Raw genomic sequence first — 16,629 nt, 5'->3', positions numbered from 1 at the left:
TTTAAGCTCTATGTCAGGAGTCGGCAAACTTGTTCTGTTAAGGGCCAGAGAGTAAATATTTTAGACTTTGTGGGCATCTAGTCTCTGTCACAAGTACTCAACTTTGCCACTGTAGTGCAAAAGCAGTCAGAGACAATATGGAAACAAATGGGTTCTGTTACAATAAAACTTTTATTTACAAAAATCCAACAGGGGGCGTCATCTGGCCCACCGTCCATAATTAGCCAACACCTGCCCTACATATTCTTGAATTCTAAATTAGTTATTATGCCTTTGCATTAAAAACTGTCCTTTGCATTAGAGGGTAACTAAGTCTGTATTATTATCAAAAATTCCTTATTTTTAAGGAATTTAAATATACATATAGCAGACCTCAACCCAAATCTCTTCAGCTGAGTTCTCCTATATCTGCTTCAGTTGCTGGCCAATTAATTTATGACAAAGGAGTCAACAATATACAATGGGGAAAGGGCCAGTCTCTTCAATAAATGGTGTTGGAAAAGCTGGACAGCCACGTACAAAAGAATAAAACTGGACCACCATCTCACACCATAGACAAAAATTAACTCAAAATGTATTAAAGGAACTTCCCTGGTGGTGCAGTGGTTAAGAATCTGCTTGCCAATGCAGGAGACACAGGCTGGATCCCTGGTCCAGGAAGATCCCACATGCAGCACAGCCACTAAGCCCACAAGCCACAACTACTGAAGCCCAGGTGCCTAGAGCCTATGCTCTGCAACAAGAGAAGCCACCACAATGAGAAGCCCACACACTGCAATGAAGAATAACCCCTGCTCGCCGCAACCAGAGAAAGCCCATGCACAGCAACGAAGACCCAATGCAGCCAAAAAATAAATAAAAATTTTAAAAAATGGATTAAAGACTTGAATGTAAGACCTGAAACCATAAAACTCCTAGAAGAAAACATAGGCAGTAAGCTCTCTGACATCAATCTTGGTGATTAGTTTTGCATTTGACACCAAAACACAGACAACAAAAGCAAATATAAACAAGTGGGACAATAACAAACTAAAAAGCTTCTGCCCAGCAAAAGAAACCATCAACAAAATGAAAAGGCTGAAAATGAAATTACTGAACGGGAGAAAATATTTGCAAATCATTTATCTGATAAGAGGTTGATACCCAAAATACATAAAGAACTCACTCAATAGCAAAAAAAAAAAAAAAAAAAAAAACAATTAAAAATGGACAGAGAATCTGAATAGACATTTTTCCAAAGAAGACATACAAATGGCCAAGAGGTACATGAAAAGGTGCTCAATGTCACTAATCACAAAGGAAATACAAATCAAAACAACAGTGAGCTATCATCTCACACCTGATAGATTGGTTGTCATCAAAATACAAGAAATAACAAGTGTTGGCAAGAATGTGGAGAAAAGGGAACACTTGTGCACTGTTGCCAAGAATGTATATTGGTGCAGCCACTATGAAAAACATTATGGGGATTTATCAAAACATTAAAAATAGAACTACCATATGATCCAGCAATTCTACTCTGAGTTTTTATTCAACGAGGAAAATAAATACTAACACCAAAAGATATATTCACTCCTATGTTTACTGCAGCATTATTTACAATGACCAAGATATGGAAGCAATCTAAGTGTCCATCAACAGATGAATGGATTTAAAAATGAGGTTTGGGGGGATCTTCAAGACGGCAGAGGAGTAAGATGTGGAGATCACCTTCCTCCCCACCAAGTACATCACAAATACATCTACATGTGGAACAACTCCTACAAAACACCTACTGAACGCTGGCAGAAGACCTCAGAATTCCCAAAATGCAAGAAAATCCCCACGTACCTGGGTAGGGCAAAAGAAAAAAGAAAAAACAGAAACAAAAGAATAGGGATGGGACCTGCACCTCTGGGAGGGAGCTGTGAAGGAGGAAGTTTCCACACACTAGGAAGCCCCTTCACTGGCAGAGACGGGGGGGGTGGGCAGGGGAGAAGCTTCAGAGCTACAGAGGACAGCGCAGCAACAGGGGTGCAGAGGGCAAAGTGGAGACATTCCGGCACAGAGGATCAGTGCCGACCAGCACTCACCAGCCTGAGCGGCTTGTCTGCTCACCCGCTGGTGTGGGTGGGGGCTGGGAGCTGAGGCTCGGGCTGCACAGATTAAATCCCAAGGAGAGGACTGGGGTTGGCTGTGTGAACACAGCCTGAAGGGGGCTAGTGCACCACAGCTAGGAGGGAGGGAATCCAGGGAAAAGTTTGGACCTCCCTAAGAGGCAAAAAAACATCATTTTGGGTGCTCAGGGAGAGTGGATTCAGAGCACCACCTAAACGAGCTTCAGAGATGAGTGTGAGCTGCAGCTATCAGCTCAGACCCCAGAGACAGGCATGAAACACTAACGCTGCTGCTGCCGCCACCAAGAATCCTGTGTGCAAACACAGGTCGCTATCCACCCACCCCACCTCAGGATCCTGTGCAGCCCACAACTGCCAGGGTCCCATGATCCAGGAACAAATTCCCAGGGAGAACACACGGTGTGCCCCAGGCTGTTGCAACATCATATCAGCCCCTGCTGCCACAGGCTTGCCCTGCATTCCAATTATAACTACAGTACCCCTCCCTCCCCCCAGCCTGAATGAGCAAGAGCTCCCTAATCAGCCACTGCTTTAACCACCACCCCCCTCCTGTCTGGGTGGGGAAAAGATGCCTGAGGGTGACCTACACACAGGGGTGGGGCCAAAACCAAAGCTGAACCCCAGGAGCTGTGAGAACAAAGAAGAGAAAGGGAAATCTCTCCCAGCAGCCTCAGGAGAAGTGGATTAAATCCCCACAATCAACTTGATGTACCCTGCATCTGTGGAATACGTGAATAGACAACGAATCATTGAAAAATTCTGGCGGTGGACTTTGGGAGCAATTGTACACTTAGGGATTGCTACCTGTGACTGATTTGTTCCTGATTTTTATGTTTATCTTAGTTTAGTGTTTAGCACTTCTTATCATTGGTGGATGTGTTTATTGGTTTGGTTGATCTCTTTTTTTTTTTTTACTATTTTTTTTTTCATAATTTTTTTCTTTTTTTAATTTATTTTTCCTTTTTCTTTATTATTATTATTTTCTTTATTCTTTTCTCCTTCTTCTTCTGAGCTGTGTGACTGACAGGATCTTGCTGCCACAGGCTGGTGTCAGGCCTGAGATGCTGAGGTGGGAGAGCTGAGTTCAGGAGTAGGACCACCAGATTTCTCCCAAAGCCACATAATATCAATCAGCAAAAGCTCTCCCAGAGATCTCCGTCTCAACCTTAAGACCCAGCTCCAGTCAATGGCCAGCAAACTCCAGTGCTGGGGGTCCCATGCCAAACAACTAGCAAGACAGGAACACAACCCCACCCATTAGCAGAAAGCCTGCCTAAAATCATACTAAGTTCACAGACAACCCAAAACACACCACCAGACGTGGTCCTGCCCACCAGAAAGACAAGATCCAGCTCCACCCACCAAAACATAGGCACCAGTCCCCTCCACCAGGAAGCCTACACAAGCCACTGAACCAACCGTACCCACTGGGACAGACACCAAAAACAACAGGAACTATGAACCTGCAGCCTGCAAAATGGAGACACCAAACACAGTAAGTTAAGTGAAATGAGAAGACAGAGAAATACAGAGCAGATGAAGGAGCAAGGTAAAAACCCACCAGACCAAACAAATGAAGAGGAAATAGGCAGTCTACTTGAAAAAGAATTCAGAGTAATGATAGTAAAGATGATCAAAATCTTGGAAATAGAATGGAGAAAATACAAGAAACGATTAAGAAGGACCTAGAAGAACTAAAGAGCAAACAAACAATGATGAACAACACAATAAATGAAATTAAAAATTCGGTAGAAGGAATCAATAGCAGAATAACTGAGGCAGAAGAACAGATAAGTGACCTGGAAGATAAAATAGTGGAAATAACTACTGCAGAGCAGAATAAAGAAAAAAGAATGAAAAGAATTGAGGACAGTCTCAGAGACCCCGGGACAACATTAAACGCACCAACATTCGAATTATAGGGGCCCCAGAAGAAGAAGAAGAAAAGAAAGGGATTGAGAAAATATTTGAAGAGATTATAGTTGAAAACTTCGCTAATATGGGAAAGGAAATAGTTAATCAAGTCCAGGAAGCACAGAGAGTCCCATACAGGATAAATCCAAGGAGAAATACGCCAAGACACATATTAATCAAACTATCAAAAATTAAATATGAAGAAAAAATATTAAAAGCAGCATGGGAAAAACAGCAAATCATACACAAGGGAATCCCCATAAGGTTAACAACTGATCTTTCAGCAGAAACTCTGCAAGCCAGAAGGGAGTGGCAGGGCATATTTAAAGTGATGAAAGGGAAAAACCTACAACCAAAATTACTCTACCCAGCAAGGATCTCATTCAGATTCAATGGAGAAATCAAAAGCACTACAGACAAGCAAAAGCTAAGAGAATTCAGCACCACGAAATCAGCTTTACAACAAATGCTAAAGGAACTTCCCTAAGCACAAAACACAAGAGAAGGAAAAGGCCTACAATAACAAACCCAAAACAATTAAGAAAATAGTAATAGGAACATACATAGCGATAATTACCTTAAATGTAAATGGATTAAATGCTCCAACCAAAAGACATAGACTGGCTGAATGGATACAAAAACAAGACCCATATATATGCTGCCTACAAGAGACCCACTTCAGACATAGGGACATGTACAGACTGAAAGTGAGAGGATGGAAAAAGATATTCCATGCAAATGGAAATCAAAAGAAAGCTGGAGTAGAAATTCTCATATCAGACAAAATAGACTTTAAAATAAAGTCTATTACAAGAGACAAAGAAGGACACTAATAATGATCAAGGGATCAATCCAAGAAGAATATATAACAACTGTAAATATTTATGCACCCAACATAGGAGCATCTCAATACATAAGGCAAATGCTAACAGCCATAAAAGGGGAAATAGTCAGTAACACAATAATAGTAGGGGACTTTAACATCCCACTTTCACCAATGGACAGATCATCCAAAATGAAAATAAATAAGGAAACACAAGCTTTAAATGATACATTAAACAAGATGGACTTAATTGATATTTATAGGACATTCCATCCAAAAACAACAGAATACACTTTCTTCTCAAATGCTCACAGAACATTCTCCAGGATAGATCATATCTTGGGACACAAATCAAGCCTTGGTATATTTGATAAAATTGAAATCATATCAAGTATCTTTTCTGACCACAATGCTATGAGACTAGATATCAATTACAGGGATAAAACTGTAAAAAATACAAACACATGGAGGATAAATAATACACTACTAAATGACCAAGAGATGCTGAAGAAATCAAAGAGGAAATCTATAAATACCTAGATACAAAAAACAATCAAAACATGACCCTAAACCTATGATATGCAGGAAAAGCAGTTCTAAGAGGGAAGTTTATAGCGATACAAACCTACCTCAAGAAACAAGAAAAATCTCAAGTAAACAACCTAACCTTAAACCTAAAGCAATTAGAGAAAGAAGAACAAAAAAACCCTAAAGTTAGCAGAAGAAAAGACATCATAAAGATCAGATCAGAAATAAATGGAAAAAAAAATGAAGGAAAAAATAGCAAAGACCAATAAAATTAAAAGCTGGTTCTAATCAAGCCAGACTCATCACAGAACTAGAACAAAAAATTTCACAATTTGTATGGAAACCCAAAAGACCCCGAATAACCAAAGCAATCTGAAGAAAGAAAAACAGAGTGGGAGGAATCAGGCTCCCTAACTTCAGACTATACTACAAAGTTACAGTCATCAAGACCGTATGGTACTGGCACAAAACCAGAAATACAGATCAATGGAACAGGATAGAAAGCCCAGAGATAAACCCACGCACCTATGGTCACCTTATCTTTGATAAAGGAGGCAAGAATATACAACGGAGAAAAGACAGCCTCTTCAATAAGTGGTGCTGGGAAAACTGGACAGCTACATGTAAAAGAATGAAATTAGAACACTCCCTAACACCATACACAAAAATAAACTCAAAATGGATTAAAGAACTATATGTAAGGCCAGACACTATCAAACTCTTAGAGGAAAACATAGGAAGAACACTCTTTGACATAAATCACAGCAAGATCCTTTTTGACCCACCTCCTAGAGAAATGGAAATTAAAACAAAAACAAAAAAATGGGACCTAATGAAATTTAAAAGCTTTTGCACAACAAAGGAAACCATAAACAAGACAAAAAGACAACCCTCAGAATGGGAGAAAATATTTGCAAATGAAGCAACTGACAAAGGATTAATCTCCAAAATTTACAAGCAGCTCATGCAGCTCAATATCAAAAAAACAAACAACCCAATCCAAAAATGGGCAGAAGACCTAAATAGACATTTCTTTAAAGAAGACTTACAGATTGCCAAAAAACACATGAAAGAGTGCTCAACATCATTAATCCTTAGAGAAATGCAAATCAAAACTACAATGAGATGTCATCTCACACCAGTCAGAATGGCCATCATCAAAAAATCTACAAACAATAAATGCTGGAGAGGGTGTGGAGAAAAGGGAACCCTCTTGCACTGTTGGTGGGAATGTAAATTGATACAGCCACTATGGAGAACAGTATGGAGGTTCCTTAAAAAACTAAAAATAGAACTACCATATGACCCAGCAATCCCACTACTGGGCATATACCTTGAGAAAACCATAATTCATAAAGAGTCATGTACCACAATATTCACTGCAGTTCTATTTACAATAGCCAGGACATGGAAGCAACCTAAGTGTCCATCGAAAGATGAATGGATAAAGAAGATGTGGCATATATATACCATGGAGTATTACTCAGCCATAAAAAGAAACGAAATTGAGTTATTTGTAGTGAGGTGAATGGACCTAGAGTCTGTCATACAGAGTGAAGTAAGTCAGAAAGAGAAAAGCAAATACTGTATGCTAACACATATATATGGAATCTAAAAAAAAAAAGGTCATGAAGAACCTAGGGGCAGGATGGGAATAAAGATGCAGACCTACTAGAGAATGGACTTGAGGACACGGGGAGGGGGAAGGGTAAGCTGGGACAAAGTGAGAGAGTGGCATGGACATATATATGCTACCAAATGTAAAAGTGATAACTAGTGGGAAGCAGCTGCATAGCACAGGGAGATCAGTTTGGTGCTTTGTGACCACCTAGAGAGGTGGGATAGGGAGGGTGGGAGGGAGGGAGATGCAAGAGGGAAGAGATATGGGGATATATGTATATGTATAGCTGATTCACTTTGTTATAAAGCAGATACTAACACACCATTGTAAAGGAATTATACTGCAATAAAGATGTTAAAAAAAAAAGATGTCAACTTAGAAACAAAAGATAAAAGTGTTCATTAAAAATAAATTTATGTCAATCACAAAAAAAAAAAATAAAAGAAGATGTGGCACATATATACAATGGAATATTACTCAGCCATAAAAAGAAGCGAAATTGAGTTATTTGTAGTGAGGTGAATGGACCTAGAGTCTGTCATACAGAGTGAAGTAAGTCAGAAAGAGAAAAACAAATACCGTATGCTAACACATATATATGGAAACTAAAAAAAAAAAAAAAAATGGTTCTGATGAACCTAGGGGCAGGACAGGAATAAAGACACAGACGTAGAGTGGACTTGAGGACATGGGGAGGGGGAAGGGTAAGCTGGGATGAAGTGAGAGAGTAGCACTGACATATATACACTACCGAATGTAAAATAGATAGCTACTGGTAAGCAGCTGCATAGCACAGGGAGATCAGCTCGGTGCTTTGTGATCACCTAGAGGTGTGGGATAGGGAGGGTGGGAGGGAGACACAAGAGGGAGGGGAATGGGGATATATGTACACATAGAGCTGATTCACTTTGTTATACAGCAGAAACTAACACAACATGGTAAAGCAATTATACTCCAATAAAGATGTTAAAAATACATAAATAAAAAATAAAAGTTCCAGATTTGGAGGGAAAAAAAAAATAGAAAATATCTGACTGGCTGGGCCCACATAGTCAAGCTTGTCTGGGGTGAGAAGAAACAAGGAAATTAGTGTCCAGTGCCAGCTTGGCATTTGGGAATTGGCTGACTGATACACTGCATTTCTAGCAGTTGGAGCATTTACAGGGACATGAAAGTTACCTAAATTTCGGTTTGCCAAGGTGGCACTCTAGGTAGGACAGGCTTCACTTTTGACCTAGAAAATTATATCAACAATACTAATAAAAATAAAACTACCTTCAGGATAAAAAATAAAATAAAATAAAAATTAAAATGAGATTTATAAAATTTTTTTAATAATCTAAAATAAAATTTTTTAAAATTAAAAAATTAAAATGAAGTTTATATATACAATGAAATATTATTCAGCCATAAAAAGAATGAAATCTTACCATTTGCAGCAACATGGATGAACTGCAAAGGCATTATTCTAACTGAAATAAGCCAGACAGAAAGACAAATACTGTATGACTTCACTTATACGTGGATTTCAAAAACAAAAAACAAGCTCATAGATACAGAGAACAGATTGGTGGTTGCCAGAGGTACGGGGTGGAGGTGGGGGCCAGAATGGGCGAAGGGAGTCAAAAGGTACACATTTCAGTTATAAATTATATGTCATGGGTTTGTCACATATAGCATGGGGACTATAGTTAATAATACTGTATTGCATATTCAAAAGTTGCTAAGAGAATAGATCTTAAAAGTTCTGATCACAAGAAAAAAAAATTTGTAGCTATTTGTGATGATGGATATTAACTAGACTTATTGTGGTGATCATTTTGCAATATGGACTAATATCAAATAATTATGTTGTATACCTGAAACTAATATAATGTTGTATGTCAATTATACTGCAATAAAAAATAAATGCTGAATCAACAACAACCAAAACAACTAACAGGTCAAATTAAAACATCATGTAAACAGAAACAAAGTTGATTTATGTAAACAAATTTTAATATTTGACTGGATTCAATCATTTCCCTAAGTGTTAGGCTACAAATATTTGATACGTATTTAACACTTCATATATGAATGGATCCTAAGCTGTATGTGTAGACTCCGTCCTTTGGAATATCACAGTTTAGGGCAGCACCACAGGGTGAGGAATCAGGCAAATCTGAATTCAAATCCCCACTCTGCCTGTCTACCATCTGTGTGAGCTTGGATGAGGTACCTCAACTCTCTAGTTTCTTCATCAGAGAAATGGAGACAGTATTACCTATTTGCTGTGTCTCCCGGCAGGTAAATGAGATAGTACATAAAACACCCACAGGGCACCTGAACACAGAAGTCACCCAGATATTAGTTCCCTTTCCCATTTCCTTCTCAGCTTAAAAGGTCAGCTGTAAAGAACAGATGACCAAGAACACCATGCACCCAAGTTCAGACATGTACTAAAACCGAAATACATATGGCCTTTATCCTTTGGGACTATAAAAGCAGAAAGGTACTGATTGATCAGGAATGACCACGTACAGAGCGTAGAGCATCCTCATTATACTCAGAACAGAGAAGCTCTGACTTGTAGAAGCATCAGTTACAAAAGCTCTCTGCCTTCCTGGATGTAAAGATATCCTAGAACTTACCTTTTCAAAAATTATTTTCCAACATGCCTGCCTACATTCAAGGAGTATTTCGTTTCATTTTTGTTGTATAAATAATGGGTTGGGATAGTGAGTGTTTGCAATTGTCTGCATTCTCCAAGGCCAGTTTCATCATGAATATCTGGGTCCCGGGAGAGTCAGATTGAAGCAAGTGCCTATTTATTTTCCTGCCCTCTGAACTCTCATGCACTTCCTCACAGGACTTCCCTAACTCACAAACCAAGGGAAAGACCATATGCTGAATTATGACAACATATAACACCTATTACACAATTGATATAGTAGTGTCTAACACAAAGAACTCTTTGATATTGTTCAAATGTCCACAATAGTTATGTTTCTTCCTCCTTCACACCGGAGATTATAGTTGTAACTTCCTCCCTTTAGAAAATTATAATTTTTCTTATCTCCTACCATGGCAAGATGGCAACTTTGGTGCTTCCTTCCAAGACTTGCCTTTATTCTCAAGACTCCAATACCAATACAAGTATTACAGAGGCCTCTGTGTGTGCCCTCATATTGGTGGAAACACCTTCCAGGACATCTCCATACTAATCTTACCTGCTAAAAGAAACCCACTCTATCTAATTTACCTGCATCAACAAAAAATATCCTAATAGTTGCAGGAAGAATGACTTCTACCATTCTGTAAAAATGTGTTTTAAATTTTTAGAATAACGAAAGCAAATTTTTTGATAGAGTTCAGGTTCCAAAACTAAGAAGTCAGCAGATTGGTAATGCATAAATCATCTGATAAAGATTCATTTTAAGCAAAGATGCACTTCTCAGGGCTTAGATTTGGAGAAGAAAACTCGGCCATATGGGAAAAAATATATTCTAATTGGAAAATCACCATTATTGAGCTTTATGAAACTCTGGAAACTTCATACAATATTACAGCAAATTGCTTAAAAGTGAGGGCCTTGTTCACTCACTAGCTAGGTGACCTGAGGACATTGCTTCATCTCCCGAAGTCCTAGTTACCCCGCCAAGAAAATAGAAATTGTAATAACATGATTTACCTCATACACTTACTGTGAGGATTGAATGAGCTAATGCATATATAGCCACTTAAGTGACAAGGACAAATGTGTTCCTGTCCGAGTTCTTCCATGTTTTCTTCCACCAAATCCTTTAAAAGAAAAGGTTTTGCTTTCTCTCCTTTGCTTTCTTTTCCTTTTCTTTTCTTCCCTTGCTTACCCTCAAAAGGATTCTGTCTTTGCTGACTTCATTCCCAAGCTTTTAAGATAAAGATTCGAGAGCAAGGGGTAGGGAATAATAGAGTTAGAGAAAAGTGGGAGAGAAATAAACAGACAAACCTGCTCAGACTTCAGGGACAGTAAGGGGCAGCTGTGTGAGAGACACCAGAGCACGTGGAATAATGGATATTTTAGGAGCAGAAAGGGGCTTTGGAGATGTGTTGAGATTTGTGCTGCTCTGGGTTATGCTTTGAATACTCTTTAATGAGACTGATGTTTCCTTTCTATTACTTTGGGTTGCTATTCAGGGTTTCTTTGAATGTGACTCTGCATGGAGACTGGACCACATAGGACTCCAGCTTATATGTGTAACAATTATGGTGGTGATGACAAAAGACAATGATGATGATTGTATGATCCTCTTCCTATATGCAAATGTGGGTGGGCATAGTAGTCACTAATTTTCCTTGGAAACAGGATACTGTTTTGAAGTCCAAGTATATTCAAAGAAGATAGCGTGAAAAAGAATATTCTGGGTTCTACATGGAAAACTGATGCTCTCTCTTTGAAGAATTATAAGCATAATTTTAAGAAACTTTAAGAAATATTTGCCACAATAATTTACCTAAAATCCCCAAACCAGACAACAAAAGCTAGCCAGAAGCTCCTAAAAATTTTTGCCATGTAAGAAAATATACTGGGAAATATAGAATAGGGAAAGCCAAAATCAGATTAAGAAACGATATGTAGCAATTAACACTAAAGAAGAAGAAACTTTTGGTTCCCAGTTTCCACATTCGTAAAATAAAAAGGGTGAAAGAGATCACACTGCCTCATGAAGCATTAAGGTCCTATGGAGTTGCCGTTGAGATGAAAATGATGAAGTAAAAAAAAGAGAACTGAGTTGTCCAGGCTCTGAGTCCTTCACCCCAGCTTCAATCAAAGAGACATATCCTCAGAACTTTTATTGACTGAGGATAACATTACATTCGGAATTTTAAAAAAAAAAAAAAGAATTCTCTGGCTTACAAAATGTTTTTCAGTATTCAATTAGCAGGTCTACTTCCTGCTAGCTCAAAAGTGCTCCCAGACCTAGATATGTTTTAAATATTGCTGTAAACAATATTTCCCATTTAAAATTTGTGCAGATGTATTTTATCAGTGATTCACTCTAATGTTTACAGAATATAATTTTATTAAAGAATAATATTTTTGGGGAAAGGTCATTTTAAATAAAGTATTTAGCTCTACAATTTAAAAAGAGAAGAGCAAAACAAAGCCAATGAAATCAATAGATAGAAATGAATTCATGTGATAAAGGTAAAATTCTTATCACAATGCCTGACACAGAGTAAGTAATTACACCCACTAGCCAGATAAAGATAAAAGGTTAATTAATAAATCAAAAAGCAGAAAAATGTTGTAATTGATAAACAAGAACAGGATCTGTAGAGGAAACGTGTGGGGTGGGCAGAAGTAGGGTAGGAGACACTAAAACAGATCAAACATTGACAAATCTGATCAAGGAAAAATAAAATCACAACCTGAATAAATATCATTAGAAATAAAACAAGACACAAGTGATGTAAAGATATTGAGAATTAGCATCATTTTTAAACAAGGTGAGATCCACCAGAGAGCAGACAGCAGAAGCAAGAAGAACTACAATCCTTCAGCCTGTGGAACAAAAACCACATTCACAGAAAGATAGACAAGATGAAAAGACAGAGGGCTATGTACCAGATAAAGGAACAAGATAAAACCCCAGAAAAACAACTAAATGAAGTGGAGATAGGCAACCTTCCAGAAAAAGAATTCAGAATAATGATAGTGAAGATGATCCAGGAGCTCGGAAAAAGAATGGAGGCAAAGATCGAGAAGATGCAAGAAATGTTTAACAAAGATCTAGAAGAATTAAAGAACAAACAATACAATAACTGAAATGAAAACTACACTAGAAGGAATCAATAGCAGAATAACTGAGGCAGAAGAACGGATAAGTGACCTGGAAGACAGAATGGTGGAATTCACTAATGCAGAACAGAATAAAGAAAAAAGAATGAAAAGAAATGAAGACAGCCTAAGAGACCTCTAGGACAACATTAAATACAACAACATTCGCATTACAGGGGTCCCAGGAGAAGAGACAGAGAAAGGACCCGAGAAAATATTTGAAGAGATTATAGTCAAAAACTTCCCTAACATGGGAAAGGAAATAGCCACCCAAGTCCAAGAAGCACAGAGAGTCCCATACAGGATAAACCCAAGGAGAAACACGCTGAGACACATAGTAAGCAAATTGGCAAAAATTAAAGACAAAGAAAAATTATTGAAAGCAGCAAGGGAAAAACGACAAATAACATACAAGGGAACTCCCATAAGGTTAACAGTTGATTTCTCAGCAGAAACTCTACAAGCCAGAAGGGAGTGGCATGATATACTTAAAGTGATGAAAGGGAAGAACCTACAACCAAGACTACTCTACCCAGCAAGGATCCCATTCAGATTTGATGGAGAAATCAAAAGCTTTACAGACAAGCAAAAGCTAAGAGAATTCAGCATCACCAAACCAGCTCTACAACAAATGCTAAAGGAACTTCTCTAAGAAACACAAGAGAAGAAAAGGACCTACAAAAACAAACCCAAAACAATTAAGAAAATGGTCATAGGAACATACATGTCAATAATGACCTTAAACGTGAATGGATTAAATGCCCCAACCAAAAGACACAGGCTTGCTGAATGGATACAAAAACAAGACCCATCTATATGCTGTCTACAAGAGACCCACTTCAGACCTAGGGACACATACAGACTGAAAGTGAGAGGATGGAAAAAGATATTCCATGCAAATGGAAATCAAAAGAAAGCTGGAGTGGCAATACTCATATCAGATACAATAGACTTTAAAATAAAGAATGTTACAAGAGACAAGGAAGGACACTACATAATGATCAAGCGATCAATCCAAGAAGAAGATATAACAATTATAAATATATATGCACCCAACATAGTAGCACCTCAATACATAAGACAACTGCTAACAGCTATAAAAGAGGAAATCGACAGTAACACAATAATAATGGGGGACTTTAACACCTCACTTACACCAATGGACAGATCATCCAAACAGAAAATTAATAAGTAAACACAAGCTTTAAATGACACAGTAGACCAGATAGATTTAATTGATATTTATAGGACATTCCATCCAAAAGCAGCAGATTACAATTTCTTCTCAAGTGTGCATGGAACATTCTCAAGGATAGATCACATCTTGGGTCACAAATCAAGCCTCAGTAAATTTAAGAAAATTGAAATCATATAAAGCATCTTTTCTGACCACAATGCTATGAGATTAGAAACCAATTACAGGGGAAAAAACGTAAAAAACACAAACACATGGAGGCTAAAAAATACGTTACTAAATAACCAAGAGATCACTGAAGAAATCAGAGGAAATCAAAAAATACCTAGAGACAAATGACAATGAAAACACAACAATCCAAAACCTATGGGATGCAGCAAAAGCAGTTCTAAGAGGGAAGTTTATAGCTATACAAGCCTACCACAAGAAACAAGAAAAATCAAATAAACAATCTAAACTTACACCTAAAGGAACTAGAGAAAGAAGGACAAACAAAACCCAAAGTTAGCAGAAGGAAAGAAATCATAAAGATCAGAGCAGAAGTAAATGAAATAGAAACAAAAAAAATAGCAAAGATCAATAAAACTAAAAGCTGGTTCTTTGAGAAGATAAACAAAATTGATAAACCATTAGCCAGACTCATCAAGAAAAAGAGGGAGAGGACTCAAAATAATAAAATTGAAATGAAAAAGGAGAAAAAAATAAAAATAAACAATGTGAGAGCACTAACTTTAACTAGGAAAGGTTTACAGAAACTTGGGGATCCAATGTTTTTGAGTGATCCTTCTTTGCCATTGGTGACTGGGGGGAGAAAGTGTGAGTAGATTTTAAAAGGACATGAGTAATCTTGCTAGGCAGAAGTCCCCACATCATCTTCAAGCAGATGGCAGAACTAACCTTCAACTAGAAAAAGCGATAGCTCTTACTTCTGTAGGCCCAAAGCATCCAGGAAATTCAAGATATTTGAGTGTGTTAACTCAAATGTCTAGATCCCAAGTGCTAATACTCTATTCCTGCCAGGTCAGGGCCCTGACCTTGGCATAACAGACTTTGTAAGGTTGAAAATTTTCCTGGATCTCTACAACTCTTATAATCAAAATACATGCATACACACACATATATATATACACACACATGTGTATAGATATGTGTGTGTATACATCCATATACACATATTTAAAAATATAATAAATATTGGGTTGGCCAAAAAGTTTGTTCGGGTTTTTCCACAAGATGCTACAGAAAAACCCGAACAAACTTTTTGGCCAACCCAATATACAATTAATAAAAGAAAGAAATCTAAAAATAAAATAAGCCTGATGAACTAGAAATTTCAAATCAATGTATGGAAAGAAATCGCTACATAATTATATTAAAATATAGATGAAAACATTTAATACTTATCCCTTCTTCTGCCCATGTGCTCTTCCACATTTTTTCAGAACAGGCTTTGACAATAGTCCTTGCTTTTCACCCTCCTTTCTTTAACCTTGAGATTAGAAGTATGTTCTTTTTGTGAGAATCATTTGATGTTCAGAAGACTCAAAAAGGCTTGTGAAGTGACTTTGAAAACCTCGAGGTCTTTTATGCCACTTTAAGGCAGTCCTTCCTATCAGTAGGTATTTGAAATCTCTCCCCTGCAAATTACCGTTTTCCTTGGTTCACAAGTCCAACCTGCAAGTTTAAAAATGGGTCAGGGATTTGAAAAATTCAAAGTAAAATCCCCTGATAGAAAGCAATGTGGTGACACAGACAGACTCAAGAGTCTAATCATTTTTGATGCCTCGATGGGCCATGACCTTGAGCAACTGAGTTAACTCTTTGGCTGCTTCATTGTATAAAACCGAAAGAAGCAAGCGCTTGGGTCAGCCAACTGTGCAGGAGAAATGAGATTGTCAGGAGCAATGTTTGCCAGAAGTGAATGCACACCTCAAAAGATGACCCAGAAATCCACAATTTCTCCAGTTTACTTTGCCAACCTGAGCATGATTCGTTGGTTCTTAGTGGCCCCATGGGAACAGAGTATTAAATAAAGGTTTGAGAGGTATGCAGCTAAGAGGCATGTATACTCAGGTTTGAGTGGCATGTAGCTCCAAGCTAATTACCAATACTTTTCCCCCAGAAACCTAGATTGGATATGATGGAGAAAGAGGAGGCATTTAGGTTGAACCGAAAGTATCATTATGTCCCCTTCTCCAAACTATCTACCTAATCTTTCCCTGACCACATTCCATCAATTCAAGTTAATTTGGCTAAAAAGCTCCTCTTTAGGGCTACAGATAGGTATTAAATATAGTATAGTATATAGTATATACGATACAGTATAAAGTATAAATAGTCATTTACTCCTTAATGTTAAAAAGCACTAAGTTACTTCAGGCTCAATGACTGGGAGTTTTTTATTAAAGGGAACAGAAGGAAGAAAAGCAATCATGGAAAGTGAATTCCTTAGGCAGGGAGGAACAGAGCAGACCACATGGGGGTTGAGAACTTGGGAGCATGTTGGCACGAGGTGGGCACTTGTCAGCAGGTTGGGGTGGGGTATGGAAGTAGAGAGGGAAAAGGAGAGAAGTGGCCGTGGTTTGGCAGATAACTGTCCCAACATTCATTTGCGGGAAACCTTATTGGAGG

Source organism: Balaenoptera ricei, chromosome 14 (assembly GCF_028023285.1).
Source record: "Balaenoptera ricei isolate mBalRic1 chromosome 14, mBalRic1.hap2, whole genome shotgun sequence".
NCBI lineage: Eukaryota > Metazoa > Chordata > Mammalia > Artiodactyla > Balaenopteridae > Balaenoptera > Balaenoptera ricei.
This window is presented reverse-complemented; position numbering follows the sequence as displayed.